This window comes from Accipiter gentilis, unplaced genomic scaffold (assembly GCF_929443795.1).
Source record: "Accipiter gentilis unplaced genomic scaffold, bAccGen1.1, whole genome shotgun sequence".
NCBI lineage: Eukaryota > Metazoa > Chordata > Aves > Accipitriformes > Accipitridae > Astur > Astur gentilis.
The window spans coordinates 1,078,393-1,098,568 of record NW_026061042.1 but is presented as its reverse complement, the minus strand read 5'-3'; positions in this window follow the sequence as shown (position 1 = coordinate 1,098,568).

Genomic DNA, 20,176 nt, shown 5'->3' with positions numbered 1-20,176 from the left:
TCCTCTCCGAAGACATGTACGCATAGAAATCAGTTGAGTGGTGTGTTACGGAAGCATAAGCTGCAGTGGACGTGATTTTGAATCAGTTAATTTTGTGCCCACCATGACAAAATAAAACCGGCAATTTCTTACTTTATAGAAATTCTCCTAAAGTAGTAGTTGCCCCCAACAGCTGTCAAGTTTTTGTATCACAGGAGAACAAATGCAGCCAAAAGAACATTTTCTCTAAAAGGACCGCTCCGAACTACACAAGCAGGCAGGCACAGGCAGCTCCCGATTTAATAAAGCGTATGTACACAGCACCACTTAGTGGTGCAAGCGGGGTCACCGCTGACAGGAATGAGAAGCTTGAACACCAACCTTCCCGCCCCGGCTCCCTGGACATGAACGATGTCTGGTCTGTCTGTCCTCACTCGCAAAATACCACTACAATGCCTTTACTACAAGAGAGTACATCTGCCAAGCAAAACAAGTCCAAGAGTGCTGAACCTCAAGGCCAGCAGAACCAACGGCTGCTGAGCATCAAACAGATGCATCCACTCTGAAGAGCTTTCAGAATTCTGCAGCACTCTACCACACGGTTTCTGGCGACACAGCCTGAAGCAGGGTTTAAACAAATGATCCAGCTTAGTATCTGCCTGTAGTGCAAAGAATAGCAATCTCTTGGCCCACGATTTGGGTTTTATATAGACTTGGGCCATAAACAAATGCAACAGATGTAGAAAAACTGAAGACCGACAGCAACTGGAACGTAACTATTCTTTTTCCACTCCATCAACCCGTTGGAAAACTAACTCACTCGTGCACTTACGTAACTGAGCACAAAGAGAACAAAAAGAAAGGCTTTTATTCAGAACAAATTAGTGTGTCTTTACAGGAAAGTAACGGTTTCAACTTACAAAACCAGCATCATCATTAGTGATGCACCTTTCCTGAATAAGGGATAAAAGAAGAGGATAACCATTGCTTTTACTGATACGTTCTTAATAATTAGCTGAGCACTTCTAAAGAGGAAGAACTTTGCTGCTTTCAGGACCGAAGTAAGAAAAAGTCTAAAGCATAGTCTTCCTGACGTGGGAAGACGTGTCCGCAAGAGAGGCACAAGATCCGATACAGAAATGTATCTACGTCTCGCTGAAAATTTGCACTCTAAGCATCACCAGCTTCTGCTTCCAGGGCAGTATACCACCAGCTTAACCGGAGGGTAGTAATTTTACCCCACACAAGAAGTCAGAACATGCACTATCCTTTAAGGAGGCAGAACAATAACCAAAGCAGAAAGAGGCTTAGAAATTAAGGCAAGATGGCACTTGCTCAGACACACAGTGAGGAGGTGCAAGCTGGGTAAGACAGCAAAATGGAGATTGTTCCTCGTTCACACAGAGCTCATTTCGACTCGAGTTGGTCGTCCTCTCCTCTTCCCACAAAATTAGGAATGCTTTTACGTAGGAAGTCCTGACTTTGTAGCCATCTATGCCGACAAACAACAAACTATTCTAGGTCTGCTCTTGTGGTATTTAGGAAGTCGCAGAATTCAGCTTAGGGATGCATAATCACAGTATTTAATTACTGTTGCAGTACTGACCTACCTACACCAGCAGAGAATAAACTAAAAATCATAGTGCTGCTGATTTGGTATAAGCCAACAGACCTCCAGATTTTTTTCAGAGCACGTAAAGGTACAGCTCTCTGGGCATCACATGGTAATCATAACTGCCAAATGACTTGACAAGCTTGTAAACATCCAAACCGCTGCAAACACATCTATACATACAATAATGGATAAAACGTAGATGCATTCCACCTACACGCTTATGCAGGCAAACACTCGTGAGTTAAAAGCCACTGTATGAACCAGCTTACGGAGCGCTTAACAAAGCCAGTGATTCCCTGGCACACCTGAAGAACAGAAAAACATTCACCAAAATAAAGTTAGGGACATGCTCTTTTTTTTTTTTTCTTTTTTTTTAAAATGTAACGTGTACTAAGACAGCAAGATCACTTTTCCAGCGTCCTTCATACACACATATGCCCCAGAAGCTACTTGAAATTACCTTGTGTAATGGAATTGTCTGGAAAGCTCAGCTTAAAGTAGCTGAGCTCAGTGACTGATTGATTTACAGGTACAGAAAATAAATGCATGCAGCATTTTAACAATGCTGACTTACCAGTGTTATGTTATTTCCATTTAGCAAAATCTGGTCTAGCTTTGTGATTCTTCTGCCCTCAGACGGAGTCTCACTGAAGCAGCGTTAAAAACAAATAAGTAAGCACACATAACCAGGGACAACAGATCCAGTTTTGATTACAGAATAAATCTCTACATTAAGATGGCAGTTGTTGGAACTAAGAAATGAATTGGCCACGCTGCAGCCTGATCTTGACAAATTGACCGCCTGGATAAAGCAAGCTATCTGGCAACTAAAAAGATCCATTGTACTTTTCTGCTCAGTACACCTAAAGATACAGATTTCACCCTCGAAATCTCGGCAATTTCTTGAATACCACCAACACTCAGAACAGGTTTCAAATAGCAACGTGGCAGGACAAAGTAATAAATGCTTATCCTTAAGTCTGCTAACTCTCTAAGCCTTTGCCTAGACCTTAAGGAAATGTAAAAACAAACAAACTACTGGAAAGTTCAACACACAATCCACGCAAAGTTAAGGCTATCAAGTAGGAACCTGATTACAAGTATAAATCATGCAACAGCTACTCTATGACATGGATGTCCTGAACAGATCCTCCTCTACAGTGTAAGTCCAAGGTACAAACCCTTCAGCTGGCAAGTATTCCAAAAACATAAAACCTCTTTGCTTACAGAGCTTACACAGTATTTTTCCCCAGGAAACCAAACGTTCAAGAGGAACAGGAGGCAGAAACAACATTTACAATTCTGTAACGTCTTCTAGCACCGTATCTGAAAATCCAGTTTCAAGGAAAATAAGGCCCCGAACTTAAAAATAAAACTATTTCCAGTTATTTCCATCTCACGCTGAGCTGTGATTTTACCTGTAAAACAAAAAAATCAGAACAAGACAACTGATCCATACAAAAAAGGCTCTCCTATCCGGCTCTCTTTCAAATGCTGGCATTTTCTGTGACTTGGATTTTGCCTGTTATTATGAGATCATTACATCACCTATCACACAAGTGTAGCTTTGTTATCGTTGAAAGAAAAGCTGCTAGACAATATACAACACAAAGTTAGACAAGCGAGGGCAGTACACAGGGATTCCACAGGCACTCTGGAATTGGGCACCCGACTTGAATTCCTGGCTTTGAAAACCTCTCTCCAAATGACTTACCGTCTTTCACTAAGATCCAGCAGCAGTTCTCTCCTGTGCCTCATGCTCTTCTTTAGCCAGCCAAAGCCCACGGAGCTGCACTGTAAGCTTGAAGGCCAGTGTGCCAGCTGCGTGTCCTATTTCTGTCACCTAGTTCTTATGTACCGTTTCTTGCTAATCAAAAGGCCCAGTGAATCCTCCTCACACATCACACTTGAGGTAGTACATCCAAGCATTATTTCTGCCGCGCTACATTTGCACGGATTAGCTGCTGAACCCTCCAGATGATGTACTGCTTTTCAAGAAGGGTGTAGTATAACTGGTGAGGGTCTACAGTAAGTCCAAGAGGGTGCTCAACGATGTACAGGAGTCTGACTTCAAAGCATAAATTGAAAAACAGCCTCTTAACCTAGAAAGGGCAATACTGAAGAGAAAGAACAATGTTTAAACTCTAAAAGGTAGCTATAAGGAAGAACTTTTCTGTGCATCCACTGCACACAGTTACACGGAATCATGGGGCTTAAATTACAACCTGAAAAACTTAGGGTATGTGGCAATCTTTGCAACAGTAGTAATAATTACAGGAAATGTTTAAGAATAAATTAGGCAAGCGTTTGTCAAGAATGGTACAGAAAGTTGATCATTCACCTCTAGAATGAGAGCAACACTAGACTATCTTCAAAGGTTCTTCTTTCCCCACTGCTGTCCCTCTCCGTATTTCTACCCTCAAACACAAGCATCATCCCCAGCTCTGCACTTACAATTATATCTGCATATGCACATGTCTAGAGATGCACATTTATTTCTTCGTTACACACAGCTGAAGGAGACTACTCAGAGGTAAGCCAATTTACATAAACAGCTTTTGAAAGTTAAACACCTCAGCTTCTTGCAAAACGTCAGCCCAACAGAACACCGTCAGCCCAACAGAACACCGGGAGCGGTATGTAAATCCTTATGCCAAAACTGCATTCTCTTAAATCTTATGAAAACCATCTCTAATATAAAGCCTGACTTGTCCATTTTCTGACACTCCCCTTCTCTGTCATCAAGGTACTTATTAGACAGTAAAACAACTGACGGGGTAAACACCAAAACTAGCACAATAGCTGACTTCCGTAGCAGTTGCATATCAGGTCTGAAGAAATGTGAGTTTAGTAGGTAGATACACATTCAGAAATGCACAAGAACTGAAAGGAGTAATCTGTAACTGGTAGACTAAGAACACTGCAATAGCATGCAATGTAAATCAACATGCACCTATAGGGAAGGGAAGTACAGAAACATTCTTCTGGATTGAAAAAAAAAAAAATATACGCAGCAATGGTAGGAAAAGGTACTTGGAACGTGCCACTTTCAATCCACTGAAACAATGTCTGCAACAGCAGTAAGAACACTGGCAAACTACCTTCTCTGTTCCACAGGGCCTTGAAACCCATACGCATTGTCTGTTGCCAGTTGCCCTTAGGAAACAAAGGCGCTGCGATCAGTAGAAGCGTGTAGAACACCGAAAATGAAACTTTTGAGTATGTCACATGCAAGATCCTCATTCTCCGTACAGTCTACAAGGTTACACAATTGTAAAATACTTTGTAAGAATGAGAATCCTGACGTTTGCCTTGGATTAAAAAAGTTTTTAAACTCCGTTTTGAGGTTTTTTTCCAAGGGTTTTAGAAATAAAAGCATCTTGGTAAAGTGATTTTCACACACTGCACAGACACAAGCAGTGTTTCTCCCACTGCGAGAGGACTATCAAAATACTCTTATCTAATATGTTATAGACAAAAGTGACCAAGGTCACAGGAGAATCTGTACTTTCCCACTGATTACAAGGAACGGGCCAGCTGCTTTGTGCCTCCTATGCAGCTGGAGCATGCAGTTGCCTGGTAACTTGTTCCGACCTATTGCATCTTAATCACATATACATGGAGGAATACCAAGCTGACCGCTTAGGTTTATCAGCCAAAACAGTTTACAGCAACACAATAGTTTACAGCAATTCAGGAAGTTTAACACTGAATTTAGGTATGCGCTTATATGGTTTGACGAACAGAACTTTTATAAATGAAAGGGAAACAACAGGTGACTTTAGAGCATACAAAAGGTATAGTCTACAAACCAAATCTCAATTATTAGCAATGTTTCCCTGTTCAAAGGGCATCACTTAATGTCTCAGACTCAACAAGCATGAACTGACAGACTGTTATGATTTGAAAATTTTAAAAAAGTTCTAATAGTGTGCCCAAAACAGAGCTGTTTCAGTGTTCAGGCTAGACTCGTTGTCTCCAGTAAATACATATCTTAATTCTAACACAGGATAAAAACCGATTTATAAATTTCCTCTTGTAAAAATGAAACTGTTCCAATCACCCTGTTCACTCCTATTTAAGATATTAAATAGGGCAAATCAGAAGTAACTTGAACCAATCCCTCCCACCCAGCTATAAACCAGGACCATATACAGCCCTTGCAGACTACACAAGACCCTGTCTCATTCCAGCCATATCATTAGCACAAGCTGTGCAAACCCATGCAAATCAACAGGTTTTCCAGGCATAAAAGCAGACTCCAACAGCAGTTAAGCCACTTCTTACAACTGACAAGGTCATACTTCCATCACTGATTATAGCACAAGAACAAAAGAGAATGGGTCTTTATTGTCCTTCATGAACTTGAGGGGCTGCAAGAAACCAGTGAAGTTACAAGCCTGGATTCTGTAATGTCGCTATCAGCATAATTTCCAGATCAAAGATCCGGCCTCCTGTTACGATCATCAAACATAATTTTGAGTTCAGGGGACAGGTCATCACAACACTATGTTAGGTAGAGTATAAAACCTTATCATCAGATTCTCAGCTAGTTTAAGTCAATGTATTCTGTGTGTTCCGCTGAAGTCAACGAAACTAAACACACTATCATAGGAAAAAGATATTTCAGCACGCCTCAGACCTGGAAAACTATCTTGAAAAATGCCCGTAACTTTTAACACAAATTCTCTGCACTTCCCACGATCTCTCAACAGCGAGCAGTAGTAAGACCCTAACAGTTACTTGCAACCTATTTCTTGCATAGCATTCATTTTTATTTTAATTTTAAAAGGGGCAACTAATACATAAGATTTTTGCAGCTACTCACAAAAATCAATAAGCAAAGACATTTGTTCCAAGACTTAAATTTCTTGTATAATTTAAAAAACTAGCAAAACTCTGTAAAGTAAAATAGATACATTTACCTACTAATGTAGGAAACTACAGACAAACTTCAGGAAATGACCAAAGGTGCAGAGGATAGGCTAATGCCTATTAGCATTAGGTAGAAAAACAAGGTAGAAAAGGTAGAAATGCCTATTAGCATTAAGGTAGAAGAAGAAGAAGAAGAACAACAACAACAACAACAACAAAAAACCCCCAGAAGTTCTACAGAAAAATGAGTGAGCAGCCCACAGCACTGGCAGACAACAGATTTTTTTATCCCCGCTTCCTCCACCCCTTCTTCTTACCCCCCCACCCCCGTTTTTTTTTTAAAGGAAATAATTATTCTATTCTGAAACATATTGCCAGTGATGCAGTTGAAGCCAAAAGTTTAAATGAGTTCAGGAGAGAATTAACCGAATTCTAACACATGTGCCAACACAACTGCTATAAAAAGCATCTGCATCATGGTGAAATGCAAACAGCTACTCTGAGAATGACACATTATTCTTCACTAAATTTGCCTTTTACCCTGTTGTATAGTTACTAATGTTGAAAAGAGTCACTGCTGTGCAAGAAACTAAAACTTACAGCGCTTTATGCTCGGAGAGAACTGTGGCCCATCAGCTCGTGGCTGTGAAGTCTTACAACTTAACACGTTGCAGTTGCGCACCAGCAAGTTCTGAGGTGGACTGCCGACTGTATTCAATAGTCACAGCTTATGTAGGAGGATATGATAAACTTTACTTATTTGCCTTTAACCGATGCTCCAAATATGTTAAAGTCGTTCTTAAAGCAGGTTACTGGTTTGATTACCCTTCATACAAAATCCTCCTTCAAATGGAGGTTTCTCTTCTCTTCTTTTCAGATTTAAGGCATGAACAGAAACCACACCTGCATCATCACTGAAATCAGTGCCTATTTTTCAATAAACTTTAGCAGCAGCATCAGAATTCGTCCTCAAGTACCGTTCATAAAGCAAATGCTTCATTCTTCAAAACTTTTTTTAGCAAAGGTTAGTAATGCTGTACCACAGACTCTCACGCCCAGTCACACATGTTCTTCCCGAGACTGTTACGCAGCTTAGTATTTTAAAAATCGCCATCCTAACTGCGTACCTGATACTACTGGTTCTCCCCTTTTTAAAGTCTGATGTTAAGGAAAAGCTGCAAGTCCTACAAAACCAGGCAGACTTGCTTGTTCATGCCAAAGAGAAAAAGGTTAAGCATTATTAAAAAATAAGACTATTGCCTACCTTTAAGTATCCATAAAGCTATCAACATGAACCGTATGGTGGCCTGTTAGCATCGCTATTTGAACACGGGCATGCAAAATGTCCTTCAGTTAAATTCCAAACTCGATGAAGTAATTGGTGGGCAATTCCCCAAGGATAAAACCTCTATCAAAAGCCAACAGTAAGCCAGAAATCTCTTTCCGTTTCATAGGGTAAAAAAAAATAAATACAGTGAATCCTGAAAAAAGAAATAGATATTAGACAGGGAACGCCTATATACTTATAGGGCAAGTAATAAAACATTTAGTGTTTTGATTTTATTTTTTTTTATGTCATCACAATAGTTAGACAAACATGGAAACATTTGCAACAGCAATACTTGGGTCACTTTAAAATCTTGGTAACACTGAAATACAGGGCAGCGAAAGCTAATGATGTGGGGAGGGGACTTTAGGTCTTCTTATTTTCATAGACATTCACACACACACACACATATATCTATATACACACGCGCACTCCACAACTCCAAAGAGCTATCTTAACTATGTCTGCCAGTAAACGGAAATAGTAGGCAGAAAGGAACCATATCTGTACTAAGACAGTTAGCTGTGCCGTAAAACTGAAGATCACTGCAACCAGTGCCATCTTAAAGAAGAAAAAACAACCACCACCAACAACAACCAAAAAACCTGAAAGGAACCATCACTGTGCATGTCATAAGCATGAAGTTATTTTAACCTGATGACTACTCTGCTCTATACTTTAAGCATCATGAAGTTTTTATGTATTTTTAAAGTCTAAGGTTATTATTTTAAATGGCCTACTTGTAGTGGCAGCCCAAGTAGCATTCTGGAGAACACCACAGTGCCCACAACTTCTACAGGTCAGTGCAGTCTGATCAAGCACTACATTTCTAGGGGAGGAAAACAAAAAACCACTACCGCTCATTTATTCAGTTGAAAAGCTTATTACCTGTACCTTCCAAAGCAACAGGCTACAGGAACACTGAATGCAAAGTAAACCAGACCCATCTGGAATACTCTGACTCAGTCTCAGCTCCAAGTTACACATCTTTCATTTCGTATTTTAAGGGATTAACAGCATTTGGATGCACAGAAACTGTCTTTACAGTGAAGTCTGCGGACCTCCGAGTCAAAAGTTAAAATGTCTTCCTAAATTATAACAGTGTTAGCACTTCCTCTGAAAAGGAGTGAAAAAAACACAACCAGGGAAGGAGGAAGTGACACAACACCAAGGGGTTTTTTCCCAGAGATTACAAAATCCTGAGAGAACAAGATGCTTGTGCTATCAGAATAAAAATCCCCAAAGAAACAAAAGAGTTTACCTTTCCCTTCGAAAAGTTACTTCTGAGTCAAGATCTGCCCTTTTTCTCTCCCAAGCATGAAATCTCTCTTCAGCTTAAGACTCTCTTCTACTGCAGCAGAAATTTAGTGCACATGCTGGAACCTGGACAGAATCTTATTTAAAAAAACAAACAATACAATAGTACTACAGTGGCTAGAAATCTTTTACATATTCTGATGAAAAGACTCAACTTATTTCTAGGAAATAAAGTGTTTGGGGCCAAAGCCAACAGATAATGTTCATGTAAGGTTAAATTTTTATTAATTTTTTTTTTTTTTTTTAAATTGATATATTGAAAAAAGCTGGAGAAGGAAGCGGGGACAGAAATGAAAAACCACTCAGGGAGTCAGTGGTATAGACTGTCACCATGCAATCTCAATATCGTAATTGCAGATCACATAGTCAGAACAAGCCAGTCAAAAGTAGCACACTCCCTGGGAGAGGGGCGGGAGTCTCTCTCCCCTTGTCTTTCAAGCCAAGACCCAACTAGCAGAAGGCAGCTTTTCTGTCAGATAAAGCAAGGCAAAAGGATCATGTACAGCAACTTCCTTGCAGCCTCTTGCTCCTGAGCACCCTTCTTCACCTCTTTCTTTCTTTCTTTCTTTCTCTCTTTCTTCTGGTGATGGGAAGGCAAAGCATGTTCTGGTCCTGTGAGCGCATACTGCTTGTCCCTATAGTCACAGCAGGCACCTGTGATTCCTCTCCGAAGACATGTACGCATAGAAATCAGTTGAGTGGTGTGTTACGGAAGCATAAGCTGCAGTGGACGTGATTTTGAATCAGTTAATTTTGTGCCCACCATGACAAAATAAAACCGGCAATTTCTTACTTTATAGAAATTCTCCTAAAGTAGTAGTTGCCCCCAACAGCTGTCAAGTTTTTGTATCACAGGAGAACAAATGCAGCCAAAAGAACATTTTCTCTAAAAGGACCGCTCCGAACTACACAAGCAGGCAGGCACAGGCAGCTCCCGATTTAATAAAGCGTATGTACACAGCACCACTTAGTGGTGCAAGCGGGGTCACCGCTGACAGGAATGAGAAGCTTGAACACCAACCTTCCCGCCCCGGCTCCCTGGACATGAACGATGTCTGGTCTGTCTGTCCTCACTCGCAAAATACCACTACAATGCCTTTACTACAAGAGAGTACATCTGCCAAGCAAAACAAGTCCAAGAGTGCTGAACCTCAAGGCCAGCAGAACCAACGGCTGCTGAGCATCAAACAGATGCATCCACTCTGAAGAGCTTTCAGAATTCTGCAGCACTCTACCACACGGTTTCTGGCGACACAGCCTGAAGCAGGGTTTAAACAAATGATCCAGCTTAGTATCTGCCTGTAGTGCAAAGAATAGCAATCTCTTGGCCCACGATTTGGGTTTTATATAGACTTGGGCCATAAACAAATGCAACAGATGTAGAAAAACTGAAGACCGACAGCAACTGGAACGTAACTATTCTTTTTCCACTCCATCAACCCGTTGGAAAACTAACTCACTCGTGCACTTACGTAACTGAGCACAAAGAGAACAAAAAGAAAGGCTTTTATTCAGAACAAATTAGTGTGTCTTTACAGGAAAGTAACGGTTTCAACTTACAAAACCAGCATCATCATTAGTGATGCACCTTTCCTGAATAAGGGATAAAAGAAGAGGATAACCATTGCTTTTACTGATACGTTCTTAATAATTAGCTGAGCACTTCTAAAGAGGAAGAACTTTGCTGCTTTCAGGACCGAAGTAAGAAAAAGTCTAAAGCATAGTCTTCCTGACGTGGGAAGACGTGTCCGCAAGAGAGGCACAAGATCCGATACAGAAATGTATCTACGTCTCGCTGAAAATTTGCACTCTAAGCATCACCAGCTTCTGCTTCCACGGCAGTATACCACCAGCTTAACCGGAGGGTAGTAATTTTACCCCACACAAGAAGTCAGAACATGCACTATCCTTTAAGGAGGCAGAACAATAACCAAAGCAGAAAGAGGCTTAGAAATTAAGGCAAGATGGCACTTGCTCAGACACACAGTGAGGAGGTGCAAGCTGGGTAAGACAGCAAAATGGAGATTGTTCCTCGTTCACACAGAGCTCATTTCGACTCGAGTTGGTCGTCCTCTCCTCTTCCCACAAAATTAGGAATGCTTTTACGTAGGAAGTCCTGACTTTGTAGCCATCTATGCCGACAAACAACAAACTATTCTAGGTCTGCTCTTGTGGTATTTAGGAAGTCGCAGAATTCAGCTTAGGGATGCATAATCACAGTATTTAATTACTGTTGCAGTACTGACCTACCTACACCAGCAGAGAATAAACTAAAAATCATAGTGCTGCTGATTTGGTATAAGCCAACAGACCTCCAGATTTTTTTCAGAGCACGTAAAGGTACAGCTCTCTGGGCATCACATGGTAATCATAACTGCCAAATGACTTGACAAGCTTGTAAACATCCAAACCGCTGCAAACACATCTATACATACAATAATGGATAAAACGTAGATGCATTCCACCTACACGCTTATGCAGGCAAACACTCGTGAGTTAAAAGCCACTGTATGAACCAGCTTACGGAGCGCTTAACAAAGCCAGTGATTCCCTGGCACACCTGAAGAACAGAAAAACATTCACCAAAATAAAGTTAGGGACATGCTCTTTTTTTTTTTTTCTTTTTTTTTAAACTGTAACGTGTACTAAGACAGCAAGATCACTTTTCCAGCGTCCTTCATACACACATATGCCCCAGAAGCTACTTGAAATTACCTTGTGTAATGGAATTGTCTGGAAAGCTCAGCTTAAAGTAGCTGAGCTCAGTGACTGATTGATTTACAGGTACAGAAAATAAATGCATGCAGCATTTTAACAATGCTGACTTACCAGTGTTATGTTATTTCCATTTAGCAAAATCTGGTCTAGCTTTGTGATTCTTCTGCCCTCAGACGGAGTCTCACTGAAGCAGCGTTAAAAACAAATAAGTAAGCACACATAACCAGGGACAACAGATCCAGTTTTGATTACAGAATAAATCTCTACATTAAGATGGCAGTTGTTGGAACTAAGAAATGAATTGGCCACGCTGCAGCCTGATCTTGACAAATTGACCGCCTGGATAAAGCAAGCTATCTGGCAACTAAAAAGATCCATTGTACTTTTCTGCTCAGTACACCTAAAGATACAGATTTCACCCTCGAAATCTCGGCAATTTCTTGAATACCACCAACACTCAGAACAGGTTTCAAATAGCAACGTGGCAGGACAAAGTAATAAATGCTTATCCTTAAGTCTGCTAACTCTCTAAGCCTTTGCCTAGACCTTAAGGAAATGTAAAAACAAACAAACTACTGGAAAGTTCAATACACAATCCACGCAAAGTTAAGGCTATCAAGTAGGAACCTGATTACAAGTATAAATCATGCAACAGCTACTCTATGACATGGATGTCCTGAACAGATCCTCCTCTACAGTGTAAGTCCAAGGTACAAACCCTTCAGCTGGCAAGTATTCCAAAAACATAAAACCTCTTTGCTTACAGAGCTTACACAGTATTTTTCCCCAGGAAACCAAACGTTCAAGAGGAACAGGAGGCAGAAACAACATTTACAATTCTGTAACGTCTTCTAGCACCGTATCTGAAAATCCAGTTTCAAGGAAAATAAGGCCCCGAACTTAAAAATAAAACTATTTCCAGTTATTTCCATCTCACGCTGAGCTGTGATTTTACCTGTAAAACAAAAAAATCAGAACAAGACAACTGATCCATACAAAAAAGGCTCTCCTATCCGGCTCTCTTTCAAATGCTGGCATTTTCTGTGACTTGGATTTTGCCTGTTATTATGAGATCATTACATCACCTATCACACAAGTGTAGCTTTGTTATCGTTGAAAGAAAAGCTGCTAGACAATATACAACACAAAGTTAGACAAGCGAGGGCAGTACACAGGGATTCCACAGGCACTCTGGAATTGGGCACCCGACTTGAATTCCTGGCTTTGAAAACCTCTCTCCAAATGACTTACCGTCTTTCACTAAGATCCAGCAGCAGTTCTCTCCTGTGCCTCATGCTCTTCTTTAGCCAGCCAAAGCCCACGGAGCTGCACTGTAAGCTTGAAGGCCAGTGTGCCAGCTGCGTGTCCTATTTCTGTCACCTAGTTCTTATGTACCGTTTCTTGCTAATCAAAAGGCCCAGTGAATCCTCCTCACACATCACACTTGAGGTAGTACATCCAAGCATTATTTCTGCCGCGCTACATTTGCACGGATTAGCTGCTGAACCCTCCAGATGATGTACTGCTTTTCAAGAAGGGTGTAGTATAACTGGTGAGGGTCTACAGTAAGTCCAAGAGGGTGCTCAACGATGTACAGGAGTCTGACTTCAAAGCATAAATTGAAAAACAGCCTCTTAACCTAGAAAGGGCAATACTGAAGAGAAAGAACAATGTTTAAACTCTAAAAGGTAGCTATAAGGAAGAACTTTTCTGTGCATCCACTGCACACAGTTACACGGAATCATGGGGCTTAAATTACAACCTGAAAAACTTAGGGTATGTGGCAATCTTTGCAACAGTAGTAATAATTACAGGAAATGTTTAAGAATAAATTAGGCAAGCGTTTGTCAAGAATGGTACAGAAAGTTGATCATTCACCTCTAGAATGAGAGCAACACTAGACTATCTTCAAAGGTTCTTCTTTCCCCACTGCTGTCCCTCTCCGTATTTCTACCCTCAAACACAAGCATCATCCCCAGCTCTGCACTTACAATTATATCTGCATATGCACATGTCTAGAGATGCACATTTATTTCTTCGTTACACACAGCTGAAGGAGACTACTCAGAGGTAAGCCAATTTACATAAACAGCTTTTGAAAGTTAAACACCTCAGCTTCTTGCAAAACGTCAGCCCAACAGAACACCGTCAGCCCAACAGAACACCGGGAGCGGTATGTAAATCCTTATGCCAAAACTGCATTCTCTTAAATCTTATGAAAACCATCTCTAATATAAAGCCTGACTTGTCCATTTTCTGACACTCCCCTTCTCTGTCATCAAGGTACTTATTAGACAGTAAAACAACTGACGGGGTAAACACCAAAACTAGCACAATAGCTGACTTCCGTAGCAGTTGCATATCAGGTCTGAAGAAATGTGAGTTTAGTAGGTAGATACACATTCAGAAATGCACAAGAACTGAAAGGAGTAATCTGTAACTGGTAGACTAAGAACACTGCAATAGCATGCAATGTAAATCAACATGCACCTATAGGGAAGGGAAGTACAGAAACATTCTTCTGGATTGAAAAAAAAAAAAATATACGCAGCAATGGTAGGAAAAGGTACTTGGAACGTGCCACTTTCAATCCACTGAAACAATGTCTGCAACAGCAGTAAGAACACTGGCAAACTACCTTCTCTGTTCCACAGGGCCTTGAAACCCATACGCATTGTCTGTTGCCAGTTGCCCTTAGGAAACAAAGGCGCTGCGATCAGTAGAAGCGTGTAGAACACCGAAAATGAAACTTTTGAGTATGTCACATGCAAGATCCTCATTCTCCGTACAGTCTACAAGGTTACACAATTGTAAAATACTTTGTAAGAATGAGAATCCTGACGTTTGCCTTGGATTAAAAAAGTTTTAAAACTCCGTTTTGAGTTTTTTTTCCAAGGGTTTTAGAAATAAAAGCATCTTGGTAAAGTGATTTTCACACACTGCACAGACACAAGCAGTGTTTCTCCCACTGCGAGAGGACTATCAAAATACTCTTATCTAATATGTTATAGACAAAAGTGACCAAGGTCACAGGAGAATCTGTACTTTCCCACTGATTACAAGGAACGGGCCAGCTGCTTTGTGCCTCCTATGCAGCTGGAGCATGCAGTTGCCTGGTAACTTGTTCCGACCTATTGCATCTTAATCACATATACATGGAGGAATACCAAGCTGACCGCTTAGGTTTATCAGCCAAAACAGTTTACAGCAACGCAATAGTTTAGAGCAATTCAGGAAGTTTAACACTGAATTTAGGTATGCGCTTATATGGTTTGACGAACAGAACTTTTATAAATGAAAGGGAAACAACAGGTGACTTTAGAGCATACAAAAGGTATAGTCTACAAACCAAATCTCAATTATTAGCAATGTTTCCCTGTTCAAAGGGCATCACTTAATGTCTCAGACTCAACAAGCATGAACTGACAGACTGTTATGATTTGAAAATTTTAAAAAAGTTCTAATAGTGTGCCCAAAACAGAGCTGTTTCAGTGTTCAGGCTAGACTCGTTGTCTCCAGTAAATACATATCTTAATTCTAACACAGGATAAAAACCGATTTATAAATTTCCTCTTGTAAAAATGAAACTGTTCCAATCACCCTGTTCACTCCTATTTAAGATATTAAATAGGGCAAATCAGAAGTAACTTGAACCAATCCCTCCCACCCAGCTATAAACCAGGACCATATACAGCCCTTGCAGACTACACAAGACCCTGTCTCATTCCAGCCATATCATTAGCACAAGCTGTGCAAACCCATGCAAATCAACAGGTTTTCCAGGCATAAAAGCAGACTCCAACAGCAGTTAAGCCACTTCTTACAACTGACAAGGTCATACTTCCATCACTGATTATAGCACAAGAACAAAAGAGAATGGGTCTTTATTGTCCTTCATGAACTTGAGGGGCTGCAAGAAACCAGTGAAGTTACAAGCCTGGATTCTGTAATGTCGCTATCAGCATAATTTCCAGATCAAAGATCCGGCCTCCTGTTACGATCATCAAACATAATTTTGAGTTCAGGGGACAGGTCATCACAACACTATGTTAGGTAGAGTATAAAACCTTATCATCAGATTCTCAGCTAGTTTAAGTCAATGTATTCTGTGTGTTCCGCTGAAGTCAACGAAACTAAACACACTATCATAGGAAAAAGATATTTCAGCACGCCTCAGACCTGGAAAACTATCTTGAAAAATGCCCGTAACTTTTAACACAAATTCTCTGCACTTCCCACGATCTCTCAACAGCGAGCAGTAGTAAGACCCTAACAGTTACTTGCAACCTATTTCTTGCATAGCATTCATTTTTATTTTAATTTTAAAAGGGGCAACTAATACATAAGATTTTTGCAGCTACTCACAAAAATCAATAAGCAAAGACATTTGTTCCAAGACTTAAATTTCTTGTATAATTTAAAAAACTATCAAAACTCTGTAAAGTAAAATAGATACATTTACCTACTAATGTAGGAAACTACAGACAAACTTCAGGAAATGACCAAAGGTGCAGAGGATAGGCTAATGCCTATTAGCATTAGGTAGAAAAACAAGGTAGAAAAGGTAGAAATGCCTATTAGCATTAAGGTAGAAGAAGAAGAAGAACAACAACAACAACAACAACAACAAAAAACCCCCAGAAGTTCTACAGAAAAATGAGTGAGCAGCCCACAGCACTGGCAGACAACAGATTTTTTTATCCCCGCTTCCTCCACCCCTTCTTCTTACCCCCCCACCCCCGTTTTTTTTTTAAAGGAAATAATTATTCTATTCTGAAACATATTGCCAGTGATGCAGTTGAAGCCAAAAGTTTAAATGAGTTCAGGAGAGAATTAACCGAATTCTAACACATGTGCCAACACAACTGCTATAAAAAGCATCTGCATCATGGTGAAATGCAAACAGCTACTCTGAGAATGACACATTATTCTTCACTAAATTTGCCTTTTACCCTGTTGTATAGTTACTAATGTTGAAAAGAGTCACTGCTGTGCAAGAAACTAAAACTTACAGCGCTTTATGCTCGGAGAGAACTGTGGCCCATCAGCTCGTGGCTGTGAAGTCTTACAACTTAACACGTTGCAGTTGCGCACCAGCAAGTTCTGAGGTGGACTGCCGACTGTATTCAATAGTCACAGCTTATGTAGGAGGATATGATAAACTTTACTTATTTGCCTTTAACCGATGCTCCAAATATGTTAAAGTCGTTCTTAAAGCAGGTTACTGGTTTGATTACCCTTCATACAAAATCCTCCTTCAAATGGAGGTTTCTCTTCTCTTCTTTTCAGATTTAAGGCATGAACAGAAACCACACCTGCATCATCACTGAAATCAGTGCCTATTTTTCAATAAACTTTAGCAGCAGCATCAGAATTCGTCCTCAAGTACCGTTCATAAAGCAAATGCTTCATTCTTCAAAACTTTTTTTAGCAAAGGTTAGTAATGCTGTACCACAGACTCTCACGCCCAGTCACACATGTTCTTCCCGAGACTGTTACGCAGCTTAGTATTTTAAAAATCGCCATCCTAACTGCGTACCTGATACTACTGGTTCTCCCCTTTTTAAAGTCTGATGTTAAGGAAAAGCTGCAAGTCCTACAAAACCAGGCAGACTTGCTTGTTCATGCCAAAGAGAAAAAGGTTAAGCATTATTAAAAAATAAGACTATTGCCTACCTTTAAGTATCCATAAAGCTATCAACATGAACCGTATGGTGGCCTGTTAGCATCGCTATTTGAACACGGGCATGCAAAATGTCCTTCAGTTAAATTCCAAACTCGATGAAGTAATTGGTGGGCAATTCCCCAAGGATAAAACCTCTATCAAAAGCCAACAGTAAGCCAGAAATCTCTTTCCGTTTCATAGGGTAAAAAAAAATAAATACAGTGAATCCTGAAAAAAGAAATAGATATTAGACAGGGAACGCCTATATACTTATAGGGCAAGTAATAAAACATTTAGTGTTTTGATTTTATTTTTTTTTATGTCATCACAATAGTTAGACAAACATGGAAACATTTGCAACAGCAATACTTGGGTCACTTTAAAATCTTGGTAACACTGAAATACAGGGCAGCGAAAGCTAATGATGTGGGGAGGGGACTTTAGGTCGTCTTATTTTCATACACATTCACACACACACACACATATATCTATATACACACGCGCACTCCACAACTCCAAAGAGCTATCTTAACTATGTCTGCCAGTAAACGGAAATAGTAGGCAGAAAGGAACCATATCTGTACTAAGACAGTTAGCTGTGCCGTAAAACTGAAGATCACTGCAACCAGTGCCATCTTAAAGAAGAAAAAACAACCACCACCAACAACAACCAAAAAACCTGAAAGGAACCATCACTGTGCATGTCATAAGCATGAAGTTATTTTAACCTGATGACTACTCTGCTCTATACTTTAAGCATCATGAAGTTTTTATGTATTTTTAAAGTCTAAGGTTATTATTTTAAATGGCCTACTTGTAGTGGCAGCCCAAGTAGCATTCTGGAGAACACCACAGTGCCCACAACTTCTACAGGTCAGTGCAGTCTGATCAAGCACTACATTTCTAGGGGAGGAAAACAAAAAACCACTACCGCTCATTTATTCAGTTGAAAAGCTTATTACCTGTACCTTCCAAAGCAACAGGCTACAGGAACACTGAATGCAAAGTAAACCAGACCCATCTGGAATACTCTGACTCAGTCTCAGCTCCAAGTTACACATCTTTCATTTCGTATTTTAAGGGATTAACAGCATTTGGATGCACAGAAACTGTCTTTACAGTGAAGTCTGCGGACCTCCGAGTCAAAAGTTAAAATGTCTTCCTAAATTATAACAGTATTAGCACTTCCTCTGAAAAGGAGTGAAAAAAACACAACCAGGGAAGGAGGAAGTGACACAACACCAAGGGGTTTTTTCCCAGAGATTACAAAATCCTGAGAGAACAAGATGCTTGTGCTATCAGAATAAAAATCCCCAAAGAAACAAAAGAGTTTACCTTTCCCTTCGAAAAGTTACTTCTGAGTCAAGATCTGCCCTTTTTCTCTCCCAAGCATGAAATCTCTCTTCAGCTTAAGACTCTCTTCTACTGCAGCAGAAATTTAGTGCACATGCTGGAACCTGGGACAGAATCTTATTTAAAAAAACAAACAATACAATAGTACTACAGTGGCTAGAAATCTTTTACATATTCTGATGAAAAGACTCAACTTATTTCTAGGAAATAAAGTGTTTGGGGCCAAAGCCAACAGATAATGTTCATGTAAGGTTAAATTTTTATTAATTTTTTTTTTTTTTTTTTAATTGATATATTGAAAAAAGCTGGGAGAAGGAAGCGGGGGACAGAAATGAAAAACCACTCAGGGAGTCAGTGGTATAGACTGTCACCATGCAATCTCAATATCGTAATTGCAGATCACATAGTCAGAACAAGCCAGTCAAAAGTAGCACACTCCCTGGGAGAGGGGCGGGAGTCTCTCTCCCCTTGTCTTTCAAGCCAAGACCCAACTAGCAGAAGGCAGCTTTTCTGTCAGATAAAGCAAGGCAAAAGGATCATGTACAGCAACTTCCTTGCAGCCTCTTGCTCCTGAGCACCCTTCTTCACCTCTTTCTTTCTTTCTTTCTTTCTCTCTTTCTTCTGGTGATGGGAAGGCAAAGCATGTTCTGGTCCTGTGAGCGCATACTGCTTGTCCCTATAGTCACAGCAGGCACCTGTGATTCCTCTCCGAAGACATGTACGCATAGAAATCAGTTGAGTGGTGTGTTACGGAAGCATAAGCTGCGAGTGGACGTGATTTTGAATCAGTTAATTTTGTGCCCACCATGACAAAATAAAACCGGGCAATTTCTTACTTTATAGAAATTCTCCTAAAGTAGTAGTTGCCCCCCAACAGCTGTCAAGTTTTTGTATCACAGGAGAACAAATGCAGCCAAAAGAACATTTTCTCTAAAAGGACCGCTCCCGAACTACACAAGCAGGCAGGCACAGGCAGCTCCCGATTTAATAAAGCGTATGTACACAGCACCACTTAGTGGTGCAAGCGGGGTCACCGCTGACAGGAATGAGAAGCTTGAACACCAACCTTCCCGCCCCGGCTCCCTGGACATGAACGATGTCTGGTCTGTCTGTCCTCACTCGCAAAATACCACTACAATGCCTTTACTACAAGAGAGGTACATCTGCCAAGCAAAACAAGTCCAAGAGTGCTGAACCTCAAGGCCAGCAGAACCAACGGCTGCTGAGCATCAAACAGATGCATCCACTCTGAAGAGCTTTCAGAATTCTGCAGCGCTCTACCACACGGTTTCTGGCGACACAGCCTGAAGCAGGGTTTAAACAAATG